The sequence below is a fragment of the Schistocerca piceifrons genome, unplaced genomic scaffold (genome assembly GCF_021461385.2).
Source record: "Schistocerca piceifrons isolate TAMUIC-IGC-003096 unplaced genomic scaffold, iqSchPice1.1 HiC_scaffold_835, whole genome shotgun sequence".
Classification (NCBI taxonomy): domain Eukaryota; kingdom Metazoa; phylum Arthropoda; class Insecta; order Orthoptera; family Acrididae; genus Schistocerca; species Schistocerca piceifrons.
The window spans coordinates 1,455,067-1,478,405 of record NW_025729097.1 but is presented as its reverse complement, the minus strand read 5'-3'; positions in this window follow the sequence as shown (position 1 = coordinate 1,478,405).

The window sequence follows — 23,339 nt, the reverse complement described above, 5'->3', positions numbered from 1 at the left end:
TTTGAGACGATGAGAAGAGACGCGCCGCGCCGCGCCGCCCCGCCTGTCCCAGTAAGTGTAGTTTGCTTTGATATAGGACCGTTTGGCGACGTAAAAAAATACTAGTTTCCACAGTGGAATGAAAGGAGAGTAACGGAAAGTGTTTAATTTGCAAGTACATCAGACGAAAAAGTAGCTTTGGCGCGAGTTTGTGTGATCCGTTTTTCGGTTTGTATTTGCGTCTTTGAGTGCGTTTTTGCCTGGGACAGTAAGGTCGTATCGAGGTGAAATTTGTATGACGTACTGAGGTCGGTGGTCTCTTGGCGGTGTCAAAGTTTTAAGATTTGAAGTGAGGGCATCGAGGAGTTTCGGACGTTTATGCAGCGTATTTTGAGACGATGAGAAGAGACGCGCCGCGCCGCGCCGCCCCGCCTGTCCCAGTAAGTGTAGTTTGCTTTGATATAGGACCGTTTGGCGACGTAAAAAAATACTAGTTTCCACAGTGGAATGAAAGGAGAGTAACGGAAAGTGTTTAATTTGCAAGTACATCAGACGAAAAAGTAGCTTTTGCGCGAGTTTGTGTGATCCGTTTTTCGGTTTGTATTTGCGTCTTTGAGTGCGTTTTTGCCTGGGACAGTAAGGTCGTATCGAGGTGAAATTTGTATGACGTACTGAGGTCGGTGGTCTCTTGGCGGTGTCAAAGTTTTAAGATTTGAAGTGAGGGCATCGAGGAGTTTCGGACGTTTATGCAGCGTATTTTGAGACGATGAGAAGAGACGCGCCGCGCCGCGCCGCCCCGCCTGTCCCAGTAAGTGTAGTTTGCTTTGATATAGGACCGTTTGGCGACGTAAAAAAATACTAGTTTCCACAGTGGAATGAAAGGAGAGTAACGGAAAGTGTTTAATTTGCAAGTACATCAGACGAAAAAGTAGCTTTTGCGCGAGTTTGTGTGATCCGTTTTTCGGTTTGTATTTGCGTCTTTGAGTGCGTTTTTGCCTGGGACAGTAAGGTCGTATCGAGGTGAAATTTGTATGACGTACTGAGGTCGGTGGTCTCTTGGCGGTGTCAAAGTTTTAAGATTTGAAGTGAGGGCATCGAGGAGTTTCGGACGTTTATGCAGCGTATTTTGAGACGATGAGAAGAGACGCGCCGCGCCGCGCCGCCCCGCCTGTCCCAGTAAGTGTAGTTTGCTTTGATATAGGACCGTTTGGCGACGTAAAAAAATACTAGTTTCCACAGTGGAATGAAAGGAGAGTAACGGAAAGTGTTTAATTTGCAAGTACATCAGACGAAAAAGTAGCTTTTGCGCGAGTTTGTGTGATCCGTTTTTCGGTTTGTATTTGCGTCTTTGAGTGCGTTTTTGCCTGGGACAGTAAGGTCGTATCGAGGTGAAATTTGTATGACGTACTGAGGTCGGTGGTCTCTTGGCGGTGTCAAAGTTTTAAGATTTGAAGTGAGGGCATCGAGGAGTTTCGGACGTTTATGCAGCGTATTTTGAGACGATGAGAAGAGACGCGCCGCGCCGCGCCGCCCCGCCTGTCCCAGTAAGTGTAGTTTGCTTTGATATAGGATCGTTTGGCGACGTAAAAAAATACTAGTTTCCACAGTGGAATGAAAGGAGAGTAACGGAAAGTGTTTAATTTGCAAGTACATCAGACGAAAAAGTAGCTTTTGCGCGAGTTTGTGTGATCCGTTTCTTATAACGAACTTTGCTCAGACAGACAGCAGCTCGTAGACTATTTACGCTTTTGTGTAAGTCGATGTTAATTTTCCTCCATCGTAAGTTGTTTCCTCAGGTCTGCTGTGAGCGATGTTTCTGGTACACGGCGTCTGATCGCTCACAGCGCTGCCACAGGACGGGTGCCACGTCAACTGTCACCACTGTTACAGCACGTCGCAAAGTCCCACATCCGAGTCACGTGAACATCCAATAGGTACAATCAATTGTGTACCGTAAAACAGCTGATTATTGGACCTCCATACATAATGTTGGCATTTAAAGCTACGCTCCCTAGAACAACACCGTGTTGAACCAGAAGATATGGTGTGTGGTCAGGTTTGAGCAGAGGTAGAACAAGTGGACAGAGGCAGTAGTTCAGTAGTAAGTTTGAAAAACAAAATGCAAGCAGAACAACAAATGTTGTAGAATTTTGGAACACGTATTATGTTCGAGTGTAATGACTTTTCTGGAGACTAGAAATCTACTCTGTAGAAATCAGCATGGGTTTCGAAAAAGACGATCGTGTGAAACACAGCTCGCGCTATTCGTCCGCGAGACTCAGAGGGCCATAGACAAAAAAATCAGCATGGGTTTCGAAAAAGACGATCGTGTGAAACACAGCTCGCGCTATTCGTCCGCGAGACTCAGAGGGCCATAGACACGGGTTCCTGGGTAGATGCCGTGTTTCTTGACTTCCGCAAGATACAGTTCCCCACAGCCGTTAAATGAACAAAGTAAGAGCATATGGACTATAAGACCAATTGTGTGATTGGATTGAAGAGTTCCTGGATAACAGAACGCAGCATGTCATTTTCAATGGAGAGAAGTTTTCCGAAGTAAGAGTGATTTCAGGTGCGCCGTAGGGGAGTGTCGTAGGACCGTTGCTATTCACAATAAACTCCTGGAAATTGAAATAAGAACACCGTGAATTCATTGTCCCAGGAAGGGGAAACTTTATTGACACATTCCTGGGGTCAGATACATCACATGATCACACTGACAGAACCACAGGCACATAGACACAGGCAACAGAGCATGCACAATGTCGGCACTAGTACAGTGTATATCCACCTTTCGCAGCAATGCAGGCTGCTATTCTCCCATGGAGACGATCGTAGAGATGCTGGATGTAGTCCTGTGGAACGGCTTGCCATGCCATTTCCACCTGGCGCCTCAGTTGGACCAGCGTTCGTGCTGGACGTGCAGACCGCGTGAGACGACGCTTCATCCAGTCCCAAACATGCTCAATGGGGGACAGATCCGGAGATCTTGCTGGCCAGGGTAGTTGACTTACACCTTCTAGAGCACGTTGGGTGGCACGGGATACATGCGGACGTGCATTGTCCTGTTGGAACAGCAAGTTCCCTTGCCGGTCTAGGAATGGTAGAACGATGGGTTCGATGACGGTTTGGATGTACCGTGCACTATTCATTGTCCCCTCGACGATCACCAGTGGTGTACGGCCAGTGTAGGAGATCGCTCCCCACACCATGATGCCGGGTGTTGGCCCTGTGTGCCTCGGTCGTATGCAGTCCTGATTGTGGCGCTCACCTGCACGGCGCCAAACACGCATACGACCATCATTGGCACCAAGGCAGAAGCGACTCTCATCGCTGAAGACGACACGTCTCCATTCGTCCCTCCATTCACGCCTGTCGCGACACCACTGGAGGCGGGCTGCACGATGTTGGGGCGTGAGCGGATGACAGCCTAACGGTGTGCGGGACCGTAGCCCAGCTTCATGGAGACGGTTTCGAATGGTCCTCGCCGATACCCCAGGAGCAACAGTGTCCCTAATTTGCTGGGAAGTGGCGGTGCGGTCCCCTACGGCACTGCGTAGGATCCTACGGTCTTGGCGTGCATCCGTGCGTCGCTGCGGTCCGGTCCCAGGTCGACGGGCACGTGCACCTTCCGCCGACCACTGGCGACAACATCGATGTACTGTGGAGACCTCACGCCCCACGTGTTGAGCAATTCGGCGGTACGTCCACCCGGCCTCCCGCATGCCCACTATACGCCCTCGCTCAAAGTCCGTCAACTGCACATACGGTTCACGTCCACGCTGTCGCGGCATGCTACCAGTGTTAAAGACTGCGATGGAGCTCCGTATGCCACGGCAAACTGGCTGACACTGACGGCGGCGGTGCACAAATGCTGCGCAGCTAGCGCCATTCGACGGCCAACACCGCGGTTCCTGGTGTGTCCGCTGTGCCGTGCGTGTGATCATTGCTTGTACAGCCCTCTCGCAGTGTCCGGAGCAAGTATGGTGGGTCTGACACACCGGTGTCAATGTGTTCTTTTTTCCATTTCCAGGAGTGTATATATAAATCATCTTGCGGATAACATGAGGCTTTTTGCGGATGATGCTGTAGTATATCGAGAGGTTGCAACAATGGAAAATTGTACTGAAATGCAGGAGGAACTGCAACGAGTTGACGCATTGTGTACGGAATGGCCACTGAATCTCAATGTAGACAAGTGTAATGTGCTGCGAATACTTAGAAAGAAGGTTTCTTTATCATTAAGGTACAATATAGCAGGTCAGCAACTGGAAGCAGTTAATTCCATAAACTATCTGGGAGTACGCATTAGGAACGATTTAAAATGGAATGACCAGATGCCAGATGCCAGACTGAGATTCATTGAAAAAATCCTAAGGAAATGCAGTCCGAAAACAAAGGAAGTAGGTTACAGTACACTTGCTCTCCCACTGCTTGAATACTGCTCACCGGTGTGGGATCCGTACCAGATAGGGTTGATAGAAGAGATAGAGAAGATGCAACGGAGAGCAGCGCGCTTCGTTACAGAATCGTTAGGTAATCGCGAAAGAGTTACGGAGGTGACAGATAAAGTCCAGTGGAAGACTCTGCAAGAGAGACGCTCAGTGGCTTGGTGCAGGCTTTTGTTGAAGTTTCGAGAACATACGTTCACCTAGGAGTCACGTAGTATATTGCTCCCTTCTACGTATATCTCGCGAAGAGACCATGAGGATAAAATCAGAGAAACTAGAGCCCACACAGAGGCATAGCGACAGTTTTTCTTTCCACGAACAATGGAATAGAAGGGAGAACCGATAGAAGTACTCAAGGTACCCTCCGCCACACACCGTCAGGTGGCTTGCGGAGTATGGATCTGGATGTAGATGTAGAAATGGAATAGGATCATAAATGCAGTGAATGGAAAGAAAACTTAATTGCGACAGCATCATAAAGCTTTTAAGTATTTTCTAATATGGTTTGCAACAGCACGGAAACTGAAAAATTAAAAAAAGGCGTAAAACAGTTTCATTTCGCAAACATTACATTGGGGATACAGTCCACGTTTGCCCGTGGAAATGCAGCAGCCGTCTCAAGCCTAGCGCCTACTCAGCCGGCAACCGGCAACACAGTTGTGTCGTGCGGGCGCGCGTCTCGCAGGGGACAGCTCGGCTCTGCAGACAGCTGGCGAGGGGCGGCCGGGCTGCACCCGGCCAGTGCTCGCCGGCCCCGCACGCCTTCTGTGCGGCCGAAAGCAGCGCCTGCAGCGTCCTGGTGCCTGACCAGTGTTCAGCTCAGTGCCCAGGCTGAGCCCGAGCAGGGCACTCTGAGTTAGTTTCCTGGGCCAGACGCCGGCAGCGAACGCGTTCCCGCAGTCGGGATCTCACTCTGTAGCCACTGCTACGACGCCCACGTCGCCTTCACCTCCAAGAGCTGCCAGCTACGGAGCTGCACCATCGAGGCTTCCGTACCGAAGAGACATGTTGGCAGTATTCGTGTTTGTTTTCCGCTGGCAACTCACCTACATCTGCAGCTACATGGATACTCTGCAGGCGGCCGCGGCCGGGATGGCCGAGCGGTTCTACAGTCTGGAACCGCGCGACCGCTACGGTCATCGAACTACCTTCGCAATTCTCTATTATTCCAATCTCGTATAGCGTGCGGAAAGAATGAACACCTATATCTTTCCGTACAAGCTCTGATTTCCGTTATTTCATCTTGGTCATCGTTCCACCCTATGTAGGTCGATGTCAACAAAATATTTTCGCATTCGGAGGAGAAAATTGGTGATAGGAATTTGGTGAGAAGATTCCGTCGCAACGAAAAACGCCTTTCTTTTAATGATTTCCATCCCGAATTCTGTATCATTTCTGTGACTCTCTCTCCCATATTTTGCAATAACACAAAACGTGCTGCCTTCCTTTGAACTTTTTCGATGTACTCCGTCAGTCCTATCTGGTAAGGATCCCACACTGCGCAGCAGTATTCTAAAACAGGACGGACAAGCGTAGTGTAGGCTGTCTCCTTAGTAGGTCTGTTACATTTTCTAAGTGTCCTGCCAATAAAACGCAGCCTTTGGTTAGCCTTCCCCACAACATTTTCTATGTGTTCTTTCAAATTCAAGTTGTTCATAGTTGTAATACTGCATGGGGTCTTAATTAAAAATATTAATGTATAAATGCAATAATTTTAGTAGCTGTGTGACCGGTTACGAAGTCTCGTAACTGGTTGGCCCTGACTAGTATTAGCACGCAATCTGACTGCATAAAATAAAAATAAAGAATGAATGAATGTCATTTTGACGACACAGGCTGTATGGAAGACGAAACGAGTTGTCTGTCGACTTTCGCGATCACTCGGTCACAGCACGCGAGGCGAACGTGACGTTCACAACAACAACAGTCATCTCCAGTGGAGGCTGACTGGAAGTTACGGTGTTTCTTGATTGCAGGGTTCGTCAACCTAAAGTTACATCCTTCAGAAATGTGTCAAGTTCTGCACTGATTTGGACGCGGCTGTCGATAAAGGAGAGATTAAAATGTTGGCAAGAATTAGCTCCGAACCATACTGAGAAAATTGTGCCAACTGTTTTTGCTAAAACGCCTTCATCAACAGCGAAAGTGAGAAGACTTATAGATTTAAAAGTAAAAAAAAAAAGAAGTGTGCAGCCAACCAGCAATGAATCCAATAACGTGTGTATTCGACTGTGTTCATTACAGTGTCTCAACAAGATAAACTTGTTTGTAGAAACTCTAAGAACTAGTGTCAGGAGTTTGTCTGCAGTCAGGAAGGGCGGGCAGCCACTCCGACAGGCGAGGTAAGGCAGCAGCTCACTCACCTGATGCCCCACGAGCAAATGCTGTTTCAAAACACCAACACAATCAAGATCTCTAGAAAACGAGTCGCTATTAGTAAAAATTTGTTGTAATAAAATGATGAAAAACTTAATATTCGTGGTTAAAAATGCACTTTAATTGGAGACGTTTATTTGGGGAAGAAGCTGCCTAGAAGAACTAGCTCGTAAATTGTCATTTATACACTTTATATGTAGTTGCATTTCATATATTACAGATTACGTTATCTTTTAATTGTGCTGCAAATTAGTGAGTTGGTTCTGTAATTTATATTTTCAATAATGATTTGGTTTGCGAGATGATCAATGTGTGTGTGAATGTACATTTGCATTTGCAAGTTTCACGTTTAATTTGTAAATTACTGACAATGACAACTCACAGCTGAGAGAGGGAGAGAGAGAGAGAGAGAGAGAGAGAGACAGACAGACAGGATGCTGCTATATGTACGGAACATCAAATATTACAAAACATGCTTCTATTAGCTTAACAGAGAAGTCCCAGGAACTTTTGACAAACGTGAAGGCGAGAAGAACGATTTTTGGATGTGGCAGGACGCGACTCATCCCCATAGTTAGCCTGTGCTCAGTACCTCAGCGCTCATAACCGCTGCCTGACAATGGACTGCTGGAACAATAGAAAGAAAACAGCCCTCGGTCACTATTTTTAACGAATAAACCGGGTTTCAACAGTGCTAGGAGCGTCTTCCTCAGAATTTAAATCAAAGAATGGTCTATAAGATGGTCACAGAATTATGACTAAACACGATGGTACAGAATATAAGTACGGAATCATTGTGAAAGACTGGCGGTACTTATATGTCATTTATAAAATAATAAACATGCCAAAAGGGCTTTAGTCGCAAAGAAATTTAAGGTAAAGAAAACTGTGACGGCGAGCCACTAAGGGCTGCTCGTTACTAGCGTGGTGCAGGTTGCAAAACGGACTGAGGTTAAAAATAATGACCGAGGGCAGTTTTCTTTCTATTGTAACTATTCACGGTCTCTGAAAGTGCTGCTGCAAGTTCAGCCTTCTTAGCAAAACTTTAATGAAGGCTTTAACAGCCGATACGTCCTTATATGACGTTCAATTATAACAAATCTGAAAGAAGTGACGCGTTTTTACAAATCTTCAGTGTACCGTTATCTTGAAACGGTACACTTTTATAGTACGCAATTTGGGATGCGAAGTCCACTACGGTGTCTAGAAGCACCCCCCACCAGACGCTGACAAGTCTAATGGCAGTTGCTGCGGTCTCCGATGCCAGTGACGTCAAAACGACGTCTGCACAGTGACGTGTGGACCGTATAAGTTATCCCTGTCTTAACTGGGCAGGGGAGTCAATTACCGCCCTACTGCCACCTGCTGAGATTCTCTGCCGCTCAGTGCCGGCTGCTCACGTGCACACGGCGACCGGACAGCAGGGGGGCGTTTACGGACGTGTCGCCACGTTTTAAGGGCGAGGGGGCCGCGGGAGAGCGACGGGGCTCGCCACACCACGAACTGCTCTTAATGGGAGTACATCCGAACAACACAGAATTCTTAATATCAAAATGTCCCATAATGTGAGGCACTATTTGTCAAAGATAGAGAAAGCATTACTCTATCTGACGAGTTTGTTTAGGGTACACTCTTGTTTTTTATGCCGCAATATTTTTCTTGTACTTGTGAAACATTACTCTCAAACGATACGAAACATATGAAATCCTCTGTTATGGGTATACTTTCATATTCTGACACACAAAATCGTAATTCCATTGGATAAATCGAAGTTTCGCTGATCATGTACCGTGTGTACAAGTAAAACATAAAAATCAATAGCTCTGCTGGAGCGCGTCGCTAAAATGAAAACACCAACTGCCGGCCACTCTATGGCAAGGGTGAACTTTGCTAGTTTCTGCCCCTATGCAGAGAATAATACTTTCACCCTTCATTTCGACATAAATTCACCACCTGGTAACGTAGATCTGTATGTGACTTAATGCTATGACTGCTGCTGCCGCTAGCAATAACAACAATATAATAAATACGTACTTCCTGAACTCTTCACATTCAAGTCAGGCAAAGTTGTTTATTTTGTCCCTTGTTTATAGCAAATTGGGCGATCACGTCTTCACATTCTGGTTGCTGTGTTACGCTGGGGTTCACCCAGAGGATGGCAACACTGTTGACTCGACCCTGCGACGTGGACGACCGCAAGTAACTGCCGAGTCTTTCGAGCAGTGAGAAAGAGTTCTCCGGGTGTTCTCGCAACACTCTGTAGAGAGGACTTGGGGAGCAGGTTTTAATTTCGTTGCTCTTCACGTTCCCTTTAAAATGAATAACCTCATCACTCAATTCTACAAATTGGCCTTTGCAATGCATACGCAGTTTGGTACCACATTTCTATTGTTCATTGTTGTCTCGTCCAGAAAAATTACTTAGGAACTCAAAATTGCTCACCACATCTATTTTTGCAAACTTTCGCACACTCTCCTCTTTCTTTGTTGCCTTGTCTTTCAACAGTTTCAGGTACCTATAACCAGTTATTCTTCCCCGATTACCAATTTATTAATGAAACTGGTACACCTGCCGAATGTCTTGTAGGCCCCCCCGCGAGCACGCAGAAGTGTCGCAGCACGACGTGGCGTGGACTCCACTACTGCCTGAAGTAGTGCTGGAGGGGACTGCCAGTGCTGCAGGGAACTGAATGGCTCTCCGTAAGTCCCTAAGAGTATAAACGGGTGGAGACCACTTCTGAATAGTGCGTTGCAAAGCATTCCAGGTATGCTTAACAATTTTTCATATCTGTAGAGTTTGGTGGCCAGCTGAAGTGTTTAAACTCAGAGCGGTGTTCTGGAGCCACTCTGTAGCTATTCTGGACGTGTGGGGTGTCGCATTGTCCTGCTGGAATTGCCCAAGTCCGTTGGAATGCACAATCGACATAAACGGATGCAGGTGATAAGACAGGATGCTTATCAACCACCGTCTTGTGAGGGTACATAGGTGTACCCTTACATAGTATCGATCATACGCTCTGTGCAGCGATCATAAACTGAAGCAAAGACTGCAGTGCAGTCAACAGTGTGCGAGTGGGTGAGCGGCAGTGGAGTGTCAGAGTCCGTGAGTTGAAGTCGGGTCTGCGAGCGGCTAGAGACGGTTGCTCGGTAGCGAGGCCGGAGTATAGGCGTAATGGCACACAGTATTTGATTTCTGTTGAGTCTTTATAATTTTGGTTTACAAATGGGTGTTTTAATTAATAAAAACTTACGAACGTGATCATAATTTTGTATGTAAGAATGACGTGTCAGTGTTAAAATAAATTTATATTTTTACGTAGTAAAGAGCAGACGATGAGTGCAACAAGAAGCAAGCTTTCTGGGATTAAAACAGAAAAAGGATAAAATGGAAGAAATAAATAAATCGGCTTCTAAGATGAGAAGATGGCTGCATGAAGCACACGTATCATTAAGCTCCAGTGATACTTCTGTTATTATGATTTCAGATACTTCGAACAATTCTTGTAATTTGGACAGCAAGATAATTCGACTGAGCAGTCGAAGTTTAGTGTCTCAGATGATAGTAAACAGACTTCATCGTCGGTACTGTCTCAGGAGCAACATGCCGCTGAGCTAGCATTTGTTGACTTACGGCAGATAAGTAGCAAGGACAAAATTATAGATCTAATGGACCCAGGCACATGGCCAGACCACGAAAAAATTGCAGATCAACAGAGGTCATTCTTCAGCAAACGAGCTGTATTACTAAATGATAAACAACCAGAAAACAAAGGTTAGGTCCACAGAAAGCAATGGTAGCCACTTGACATATCACATGTTGTTCGAACAATGCCAAATCAGGAAAATATTGAAAGATCCTGGTTTGTTTGTTCGAAAGCAGGAAATGCAGCCCACTGTACTGATCGCAAGCTGTAAGGCAGCTCTTCTACATCAGCCCTGTGTAGGGAGCGTCTCGTGAAATGGAAAAAAGCTTCAGAGAGATTGTCTGAGCACGAAGCATCACAAACACATAAAGAATATTTTATAAAATGGAAGACCCGTTTGCAGTAAATGAAATCGTGTCGGGCATCGACCGCTAGATCGCGAAAATAATTCACTCTGAGAAAGGAAAACGGAGACATATTCTGCACGTAATAACGAACGCTGTCATGTATCTTGCCACAAACTGTCTTGCCTTTAGGGGTTCTAAAGAAACACGCTGTCATCTCGCTGAAAATTTTCCTCAAACTAGTAAAGCAACTTTTCTTAATTTTATAATCCTGTTCGGCAAATTCAATCCTACTATCAAGTATCAGTTAGATCACGTAAAAAGGCAACAGGTATCCTATTTGTCGAAGTCAATGCAAAATGAAATCATCCATATAATGACAAACAAAGTTCGAAATACCATTATCAATGAGATCAAGGAGACCAACTATTTCACAACCATATTTGACTGCACTCCAAATGTATCTCACGCACAACAAATGAGTAAAGTGAAACGTTATATAAAAATAACAGAAGCTGGATATGAAATAAAGGAAGGCTCGATTCCCGGCCGCGTTGGGGATCTTCTCTGCCCGAGGATTGGGTGTTTGTACTGTCCTCATCATTTCATCATCATCATCATCATCATCATCATCATCATCATCATCATTCGTGCAAGTAGCTGAATTGGACTGTGTAAAGTTTGGGACTTTGTACGGGCGTTGATGACCACGCGGTTGAGAGCTTGACAAACCCAACATCATCATTATAATCATATTTTGGGTTGTACAGAAGCTTGATTGCTTTTTTGATGGATCCAACATGCGGTGGAAATTAATGCAAAAGTGTACAAAAACCAACTTAAAAGGAAGCAGTCAGACAAGATGGTCGGCTGACGCCTAGCTGTTACAGCTCTAATAATTAATTCACGTGGCGTCAAAGCTCTGGAAGAAACTGAAGAATCTTCTCTTGCCGCAGAATTAAAGTATGAAGCTGGTCATCTACTACATGGATTTTTTATTTATCCTCAACTTCACAATTTGGGCTGGTATTCTTCCAGAGATAAGGGAAATCAGAGCTCTCACAGAAAGATATGGGTGTTCGTTTTTCTCCGTGCTCTGTTTGATACTGGAATAATAGAGAATTACTGTGAAGGTGGTTCGATGAACCCTCTGCCAGGCACTTAGCTGTGATCTGCAGATTATCCATGAATACATAGATGCAGAAAGCAAACGAGCTTCGAGAAAGAGGAGGCAACATGACGAAATCTGCGAGTACGAATCATGAACACTAGACCCAACTAACCCGTTTTTCAGAGATATCAAAGTAATATTTGACAAAATTTGAACGTAAACTGAAACAAAGGTTGTGAGCGCAAAGGGCCTACAGCAAAATTTGGCCTTCCTCAGTGGACACGCAGTGGCAGACTGAGGGTCTGCAAATAATTGAGTCGATCCAATACGAAAATATTCGAAAGACTTGATTGCAGCTGATGTTTGGCAGGAACCCACCCTACTCAAGAAGTTAGTGACTAAAATTAATGAAAAATCAATTGCGTTCGTCTGTTACAACATCTGTGCAAGCATGACTTGCGAGAAATTTTTCCTGCAATAAGTTTATCCTTACATCTGTTCAGCTTTAAGCATGCACTGCACTGCACGTCACTTCTGACATCAGCCAGCTGCGAACGAAGCTGCAGCGAACTGAAAACAATTAAAAGATATCTGCGTTCTGGCCTCCCAGTCCTAGCCACCGACAATAAAATTGCCTATGAGGCGGACTTTGCCGAGGTAATAGGTTCTTTTGCATTAAGGAAAGCACAGAAGAAAAAAAAATGAGGGAACCCAATGATTGAAGAACTGTGTACTGTATTGCTTGTCTCTAGTATTTACTGGTTTTGTGTTACCTGTATTCAGTTTTGTACCACACAAGAGGGAAATTTTTTAGCTAACAGGCAATGAAGAGTGCAAATTTTCTGAAGAGTTCTTATTCTTCCCGTCACAGATAATCCTTCCCAGTATTACTTGTGATTGTTTATTTGAAGGGGCTTGGATGTCAAAGAGGCCAACTGGGAGCAGGAAGGGCACCACAGGACATTTTAAAAAATGGTTCAAATGGTTCTGAGCACTATGGGACTTAACATCTACGGTCATCAGTCCCCTAGAACTTAGAACTACTTAAACCTAACTAACCTAAAGACATCACACAACACCCAGTCACCACAAGGCAGAGAAAATCTCTGACCCCGCCGGAAATCGAACCCGGGAACCCGGGCGCGGGAAGCGAGAACGCTACCGCACGACCACGAGCTGCGGACGGGACATTTTAATTTCCACTGACCTGAATACACACACATAAAAAAAAGTTTTGTACCACCTCGGTTCCGAGAGATCCGGAACCCGTACAGAAAATTGGAATAGAGATCAACATAAACATCATTTCCATCCTTTTTACTGCTCATGAAAACAACACATATCGTATTGTACCGCCATACAGTGAGACCTTCAGAGTTGTTGGTCCAGATTGCTGTACACACCGGTACCTCTAATACCCAGTAGCACGTCCTCTTGCATTGATGCATGCCTGTATTCGTCGTGGCATACCATCCACAAGTTCATCAAGGCACTGTTGGTCCAGATTATTCCACTCCTCAACGGGATTCGGCGTAGATCCGTCAGAGTGGTTGGTGGGTCACGCAGTCCATAAACAGCCCCTTTCAATCTATCCCAGGCATGTTCTATAGGGTTCATGTGTGTAGAACATGCTGGCCACTCTAGTCGAGCGATGTCGTTCTCCTGAAGGATTCGCAAGATGTGCCCGATGGGGGCGCCAGTTGTTGGCCATCAAGACGAACGCCTCGCCAATACGCTGCCAATATCGCTGCACTATCGGTCGGAGGATGGCATTCACGTCATTGTATAGCCGTTACAGCGCCTTTCATGACCACCAGCGTCGTACGTCGACCCGACAAATGCCATCTCAAAACAGTAGGGAATCTTCCTCCACCTTGCTACACTCGCTGGAAAGCGCGTCTAAGACGCTCGGTCTGACCGCAATGCCTCCAAACACGTCTCCGACGATTGTCTGGTTGAAGGCATATGCGACACTCCTCGGTGAAGAGAACGTTAGGCCCATCCTGAGCGGTCCACTCCCTTTGTTGAGAGCCCTTCCTGGCACAAAGTAACAATGCGGACGCGATTGAATAGCGGTATTGGCCGTCTAAGGCATGCTTGAACTTCAGGCAACACGAGCCGTGTTCCTCCTTCCTGGTGGAATGACTGGAACTGGTCAGCTGTTGGACCCCCTCCGTCTAATAGGCGCTGCTCATGCATGGTTGTTTACATCTCTGGGCGGGTTTAGTGACATCTCTAATTAGTCAAAGAGACTGTGTCTGTGATACAGTCAACGTCTATCTCCAGGAGTTCTGGGAACTAGGGTGATGAAAAACTCTTTTTGATGTGTCTAGGTTTGATAGCTTCCACTACAAAATGTACACGTGTAAATTCCACTGAGCGAAATACAGCGACGTGCGATAGAAAAATGTTGTGGGAAGAGAAGTGGCACTACAGTTTGGCACACTGAAGACCAAATACATGTCTTATATTTTCTCTAACGTATATGTTTTATATATCAAACTCTACAAAAAAAGACGGGGATGGAGGGGGGGGGGGGGCGGGGGCGCCACCATCAAATTTTTGCCCCGGTTCGGAAATATCGCTGGTGCTGGATTCATCATAAACACTGAGCTGCGTGTAAATCAAAATGCAGGATTAAATTCGCTAGAGATTCAGACGAAATGCGTGTACCAATACGTGCGAAATATGTGTGAAATATATTCGACACGCGCACATGTGGGCAAGCCACAGGTAAATATTCATCCCAAACCCCTGTACCGATTTCAACCAAATGTGGTACAAACAGTTACAATCTGGAAAGAAATGCTGTGGGGTTCACTGGCGTGCGCGTGATGACATGGAGGGAGAAGGGGGGAGCGTGAGATGTACAGAGAGCGAGGGAGAAGCAAGAGATGGGCAGAGAGAGAGAGAGAGAGAGGAGGAGGACAGACAGAGGACAGGAGAAAATGCACAGTCAGAGGGCAGGGGAGGGGGGGAATAATAGAAGACTGGAATAAATACACACGCGGACAACACTGCGTATTCAGGTGGTTATAAAATTCGAGAACGCTTAAGCGTGAAGAGCAAAAAACACGAACAAAGAAGCTCAGAAGAAACTCTGCCGACAACTTAGCAGTGGGAGCACACAAAGCCACACTTCACTAAAAGGCAGTCTGAACGAGCGAGGCGGCAGGTGAAGGAGTGTTCTGCGATCACCGCCTTTCGCACATTTAGCTCCGTCAACAGCTTCGTGGCAATGACTTTCAGAATCGGTTACACTTCCAATGCTGTATAGGAGTGGTGCGAGGTTTTTATGCAAGATTTTGCTTGAGGGTGAAACATCGTTTGCAGACCGCAGGGTAATCACTCTTCGCAATATACACAACTCGTCAGACGAGAACCCTCGCAGAAACAAAAAAGTCTGTAGACGACCGCTTTCAAGTGCCAACCCGCTGTGCAGACTCTACAAAAACCGCATCACTGGTACGTGTTTCACTGATGGGACTCTACACAGGCAGGCGTATCTACAGATTCATGCCCAGAAGCAGTTTCGGACCACGTACCCATCTTCAGTTACACAAGCAATAAGAGCAGAATATATGTAGTTGCAAGTGTCATTGTCTTGTACAATATCTTGGTAGGAAATAGTTACTTGGTTTGGAGTCGCCTGTTTACACACTCAGTAACTACTGCATCTTTTCTTTTGTTAGCCAGTCTCTCGGCTAATACGACAGACATACAGGGTGGAAAGGACAGCCGTTCGCAACGCAACACAGTGTTGCAGGGAAATCCGGGACGGACAGCCTGATAGGGGCACCTGCGGTCTGCGAAGCCGGCAAACAGCCTCAGATTAGCACGCAAGAGCCGCCCGAGCTACAGCGCACGCGCACTGCGCTGCATTTTCACAGCCCTGTCGCTCTCTTACGCCACCGGCTTAGTCGGCTGATTCGTTAAGATGGTCAGTCTAAACTTTGTAGTGGGAGGAATGTAAATGAAAGAATACTTTTGTGAATGCTATGCAAAACAAATTACATGTACAACTCGAAGTTAACCCTTACAAAGACAGTAGTTGCTTAGTTAAAACAGGCCGGACAAAGAAAACTCTGTAATTGCTCAATTTATGATGTTACAACTCAGTAATCTTTTTCAGGTAAAAATTTAACCAAGGTCAGTTTTATATTTTGTGAGTGCAAGATCAAGGGGGTTTTAATATTCGTGCACTGCTTTAACCAAAATTTCGCGTGTCGCGCATGCACCGCGAAGGTACCTCGAGCGACGTCTCCGGAAGACGTCTCAGGCGTACCTCGCAGAGTAATCAGACGGGGCACTTCAGACTGGCGCCGCGTCCGACCGTGACACGTGACACGCCAGTCTCCAGCAACGTATGCGCCGGTGTTTATCTCGGCTCGCGCATGCGCACCACGCTGCATCCCCACAAACCACGTGCTCCGTGGATGAAGAGCTCTGCTACTGCGTGCTTCACTGTGCAACGTGTCTCCATTAATTGATCAAGAGCTAAAGTATCTAGTGCTCTGCGACTACGCAAAGCTGGAATACAGAGATGGAAATGGAAGTGAGCGTTTGGCGTCGTTGGCCGGGAGGCCCCTTGCGGAGCAGGTCCGGCCGCCTTCGTGTAGGTCTTATCACATTCGACGCCACGTTGGGCGACCTGTGGGCCAGATGGTGGTGAAATTATCACGAAGAGAACACAACAGCCAGTCCCTGAGCGGAGAAAATACCCGACCCAGCTGGGAATCGAACCCGGGCCCGTAGGGCGGCAATCCGTCACACTGATCACTCAGCTATAGGGGCGGACAATACAGAGATGCTAACTTGCGCGACTTAGCTTCGGAGGAAGTTTCAAAAAATTTGGGAAGCCAAGTGAATATAAAAATTTCTCATCATCAAGTAATTTTGCTGGAGCTAAGACCGCAGTCTGTGGCCGCGCTGGCTTAGCCGAGCGGTCTGAAGTGCTGCAGTCACGGACTGTGCGGCTGGTCCCGGCGGAGGTTCGAGTCCTCCCTCGGGTATGGCTGTGTGTGTTTGTCTTTAGGATAATTTCGGTTAAGTTAAGCTTAGAGAGTGATGAGCTTAGCAGTTAAGTCCCATAAGATTTAACACACACTTAGTCTGTATTAACGGCTGTGCAAGTATCTTGCCCTTGCTGTGAAACATTATTTTGTGTTTTCGTATTCTCCTGAATTTCAGTGACTAAAAATGCTATTCTCCAAATAATCAGACAGACCTGGATAATATGACCGCTACATGTTCTCCTCTACGAAAATAAATGTCTAGATATGGATATACTTCCTAATATATATATATATATATATATATAATTTTACGAAAACAATATTGCTGTAACTGAATTTGAAACTAACTAAAACTGTATATCAATGCCTAATTCAGAAAGTTGAAGGAAGCGTTATAGTAAATGCTACTCCACTCTCCTGGCTAAACAAGAAAGTAAAATTCCGAATACAGTTCAGTCAATATCGTTTTGTTTTTTTCACCTAAGCACGTGCAAACACGTTTTTTGCTAAATTACTGGGTGTATGGAAGCTGGCTTTGAAATTAGAAGGTGACCGGCGTTTGTTACTGTTTTTTCTGTTAGATGCTAATGGATAGTGAAATAAAATAAAGCTATTTCGTCTATGATGGCATTCTGTGGTTAAGTTCCTAAGGGACCAGACTGCTGAGATCACCGGTCCCTAGACTTACGCACTATTTAATATAACTTAAACCAACTTACGCTAAGGACAACAGACACAGCCATGCCCGAGAGAGGACTCGAACCTCCGACGGGGGGGAGCCGCGCGAACCGTGGCTAGGCGCCCTGGACCGCCCGGCTGCACCGCGCGGCTTCGTCTACGATGGACATGATCAGGAGTCAGCGACCGTTTTTGATGATAAAGACTAATTGAAATAGACTTTTCTGTGTCAGTCACATTTCATTTTATTCCCGCACGCATTCCGAGGGTTTTCACCCTCACCTTAAGTATGCCGAAACAGTTTAACAACAACACTTTTGCACCGACTCACTCTGTACTTGCAAAGTGTCTTCTGGTCGCTAAGATTTCTGCGTGGCTGGGGACGAGGCAGGTGCCGCTGCAGGGGGACACGTTCGTCTCCCACGACGACGTAGGGGACAGGGGCTCCTGCTGGTACTGCCGTCTCGTCTTTGGGCACTGCGAGGCATTCTTTCCCCAAGTGTGCTCTTTGAAAGTACGATGGAGTCGCACTCCGTTCCGTACGATCCCACGTCTACGGCTATAAACTTACAGTCAGCATCTACCAAACCCATCATTGTAGAGTAATATTTTTTTAAAAATCGTAGTAAGACGACCCAGACGATGGTGGTGCCTCAATTCCGATGTGTTTTCCATCAATTGCTGCGATGCAGTCAAGGAAGTTCCCCCTGCCGTGAAATCCAGCAGCAACGGTCGAGAAAAATCTTCAGTTGTTGTTGTCAAGTACAGCGGTTCCATTGCACGCCACGAAGCGCCACACACTTTATTTACAGTCGACGATACAGTATTGATGCCGACCGTATAGCGGAAGCTTATAGTAGCGTGCGAGTCTCCAGTAGGGAGATACCTGTTACAAAAAACAGAATGGAAGAAACTGCGAGATGCCCATAGGAAAGAGAGAGACAAACAATGATCAAACTCCAACAAATTAAAAACCTGGGAACGAGAGAAAGAAATGGAGTTTTTACTGTTCGCATTGCCAGCTCACAACTCGTATTAACATCATGGAACAAAGATATTTTTGAACAGAATATCGCGCCAGCGTATGGTAGTCTTACATTGAAGTACAGTGTAGCACAATTACTGCCTTGGTGGGACCTTTAGAAGTAAATAACGGAGGCGATGTCACCAGGCGAAAGTGATTATTTATTTGATTGTTAACATTATTTCTTTCCAGACATGACAGCAATATTCCTGACGTCATGGGTGACTCACAACTTGCTGAGAAGCAAACGATGACGATACTGTTAATGCTAAAGCTTCCGCTGCTCCGGAAGACGAATTTCTCATCTCTGACCACGATGTCAACACTGTCCGGGACAAACCCAAAAGAGTCGCCAAAGTTCTGAAATTTTCGAAAAATAAACAGGAAAATAAAGCTGTTCGTTCTGCCCCTGAGGAAATACATTTGTTTTTTGTCAGCACGTCAATTTCGGTGGGAAATATTGTCTCTAAGGTTACAAAACGGAGTAAAGAAAGATGTTTTAGAAGCAGTAAAGCGAGCTGAAGACGAAACTGACTCATTCGTGACTTTAATAACGCCGGTGGTGGGTCAGACTCGCTCTCCCTTGTTGCCTCCAAGTACCTCCTCTGGCATCTCATCACGGTCACGTAATAACTATTTCAAAGATCCTTCGCCGTGAAAGTGATAAGACACAGATGTTGATTTGTTAGTGCAAAACTATTCAGAAGAACAGAAAAACTTTAAATACCCTATATACAAAATTCGAACTTTAAACTCAAACTGAAAATATCTATTTTTGTGGTTGCAGCTTGTTAATATACTACATAATTTTTTATATTTTGTCTTATCTCAGTAGGGGACAAATACACTCGTGTAACTCAATTGTAGTTAACATACACTTTTACTCCATTTCCTACAACATTATTCACAAAAAGGCTATATTTCAATTTTGACATTACGGACAAGGAATTCTTAGCTAGCGGTTCTCCAGGAGGTAGTGATTTTCTGTAATGTGTGTCCTGCTCTTTAATACCACTGCCTGTGAGTGATAAAACTCCACTGGACTGTTTTCCATTAATCATGAGCGAATACGGAGACAGGACAGAAAACGTAGATCACAATAGGTGGCTTTCGGTTTTAAGGGTGCGCGCATCTCGAATCAGGGTACGTGCCACGTACGGCGAGCGTAGGCGTAGCTCGAGATACGCTACGCAGGTGTGACACGACCTTAACTTAGGTCGCTTTTTTAGGTCAACCTGACGCTGTTTCCCGGCTCGATAGACCACAAAGATCGGACGGTAATCTTCAGCTACAGCCCTGTGGTGCGTTGTGAGTAGTTTCCCTTCACGCTGCGTATACAGGAAGGATAAAGGGGTGCAGTTCAACAGGAAGGCAACGTGCAGCACAAACGAGATGAACCAGACGGTGCACAACACGGCCACCTGTTCAGCGTCTCGTGTCTGTGATTATGTACGGAGCAGTGTCTCAATATTTTCGCATGACAATGAGCACAGCGGTTGAATGATGCAACTAGAACTTGCCCATAGCGAGGAGAATGAGTAATGCGCACACCAAAGAGACAGTAGTTGCGTGAGATTAACATAAGGGACGCACAAAAGAGACGAACATTCGTAACAGTCGGAAATGGTTCGCGAGGCCTGCCACTGTGTACGCTTGGCGCGAACGCACCGTGCATTTACGGGACGTGAATAAGCCGTACGCACAGAAGCTTTGTGTGTCGTGACTGCGTCTAATGTTCCTTTCCTTCAGGTACCGTGTACTGACTGCTGCGTCGCCATTTCACTGCTTCCTCTCTTACGGTGCACTGTTATTTGCGCAGTAGTGTTTCATGTGCTACGTGAGCTGTAGAGAGTCAACACTTCCGTGCACGCCCTTTATAACAGAGGCATCTGCCTGGTTTTAACTGTTCACTGGTATCCGCCATCTGTGCGTGGTATAACAGATGTTCCATTACAAAGTGTACAGTGTGCGCTTGGCTGCTCCGAAGTTCATAACACGCACTGTGCAGGGCGTACGCGTCACTGAAACTCTGCGGTGTTTATTTCTAACACTGCGCTGATACACTGAGATATCGTCTTTATTTGTCACACCAAGGAACTGCGAGGTTGGTGATACAAATACTGCAAGTAACGACGCAGCGCCTCAAACCTAAGCCAGCTGTGCAAAATAGAAACGAACTGTTCCAAATCTTACTTCTATTCTGTGTTCACTAGTGTATGGTGTAGCAAGCCATTTCGAATGCTTATTACATAAAGTCTGAAGAACTCTGTGCAACTTCAGTTATCTTCGTACATACAAAAAAAAGAAACAATCTGTCTTCAGGCCACGAGTGGCCCATCGGGACCATCCGACCGCCGTGTCATCCTCAGATGCAGATAAGAGGCGCGTGTGGTCAGCACACCGCTCTCCCGGTCGTTAAGATGGTATTTTTGACCGAAGCCGCTACTAATCGGTCGAGTAGCTCCTCAGTCGGCACCACGAGACTGAGTGCACCCCGAAAAACGGCAACAGTGCATGGCGGCCTTGATGGTCACCCCTCCAAGTGCCGGCCAAGCCCGACAGCGCTTAACTTCGGCGATCTCACGGGAACCGGTGTATCCACTGCGGCAAGGCCGTTGCCGGCTAAGAGCACAGTCTTGCATAATTGTCTGGAACCTCCATGTTAATTTCTAGTATTAGGTTTTTTTTTTAATTCCTCCTCCAGCCTCATCAATAAGGAATCGCAGTCCCTTTCTCCGTCGGCCACGGCCGAACTCAGCACCTTCTATTTTTGTCGCGTCTTTGTTCCGATTTTTTTCTTTATGGTGAAAGCCGCAGCTACGGTAATAAGAGCCAGGACGATATTTTGTCCCAGCCTTCTGAGCCTTGTGTTCTGAAAGTATTTAAACGGATTTTGTAACTAGGGCTTTTACACATTTGAGTATCTCGTAATTTCATATAAACTACGTCGAAAACAAATGCAACGTCATTGTCACCGTCCAGAGTACTAATAAATGTAGTGCCTTTAGAAAGAGGCGTGTGCGTGTGTTGTCTTTAGTCCACAGAATGGTTTGATGCAGCTCTCCAAGCTACTCTATCCTGTGCAAGCTTCTTCATCTTTAAGGAACTGCTGCAACCTACATCCTTCTGAATCTGCTTACTGTATTCATCTCTTGCTCTCACTCTAAGATTTTTACTCTCCACACTCCCCTTCAATACTGAATTGGTAATGCCTTTATGCCTCAGAAAATGTCCTACCAACCGATCCCTTCTTCTAATCACGTTATGCCACAAACTCCTCTTCACCCCAATTCTACTCAGTACTTCCTCATTAGTTACGTGATCTCCCCAACCAATCTTCAGTATTCTTCTGTAGCACCATATTTCTAAAGCTTCTGTTCTCTCTCTCGTCTAAACTATTTATCGTCTATGTTTCGCTTCCATACATGGCTACACTACATACAAATCGTAATCCATACGTGCATTCCCTTCACGTGTTTAGGCCAAGTATCATGCACATTTATGCGATCGGCAATGCTCAGTAGCAGTAGGCATCTGACAATTATGTGTCAGCAAGGGGCATTAATGATAATATCACAGGGGGTAATGTTGTGCAACCTTAGTAGGGACAAGATACGATTGTTCGGGAGTAGCGTCTTACAATCTGTGACAGTGTTCCTAGACAAACTTCCGTCACAATGTCCGCAAAAGCCGGCCGATGTGGCCGAGCGGTTCTAGGCGCTTCAGTCTGGAGCCGAGCGACCGCCACGGTCGCAGGTTCGAATCCTGCCTCGGGCGTGGATGTGTGTGATGTCCTTAGGTTAGTTAGGTTTAAGTAGTTCTAAGTTCTAGGGGACTGATGACCTGAGACGTCAAGTCCCATAATGCTCAGAGCCATTTGTCCGCAAAAGTGACGTCAGATCCGTCTGGCAACAGCACTCTGAACACCCATTGGCTGAAAGTTTGGATATATATATATATATATATATATATATATATATATATATATATATATATATATATATATATAATGCACGGTCGAGTAACCGGGGCAGCCCTGAAAGAACGGTCGCGAGTAAATATTCCAACTGTTAATCAAGATATAAAGTGAAGGTTAGTTATCAGTAAACGACACGTGTCGTGGTCAATGTATATGACGAGTATGGAAAGTGAGAAACGTGTCAAAGTGTTGTAAAGGGTTGAATATAACAGCGTAGCCCAGAGCCACCATATAGCAAATACTGTGACGTGTGTGTGTCAAAGTATTTTATTTATTAAAAGGAATATGGTACAAAACGTTGTTGGCATTTAACAACTGCCATCCTGAAACACTGCACTGGAGCAGGATCACAACCTACTATGAACCTGGCGCCTGAGGTCTATTACTGTGCGACGAGGGACTACCGGAGCAGCAAGACAACAGGTTGGTGATACAGAAACCAGAGAAGTAATGCAGAGTCGCTTCCTTCTCGCTACAATGCTACAGAGGGCATTGTAAAACACTTTCAGAAAATGCTACCTGACACTTAAATCTCCCCCGATGTTAGCAAATTTCTCTTCTTCATAAACACTTTCCTTGCCACTGCCAGTCTACATTTTATATCCTCTGTACTTCGACCATCATCAGTTATTTTGCTCCCCAAATACCAGAACTCATCTACTACTGTATGTGTCTCATTTCCTAATCTAATTACCCCAGCGTCACCTGATTTAGTGCGACTGCATTCCATTATCCTCGT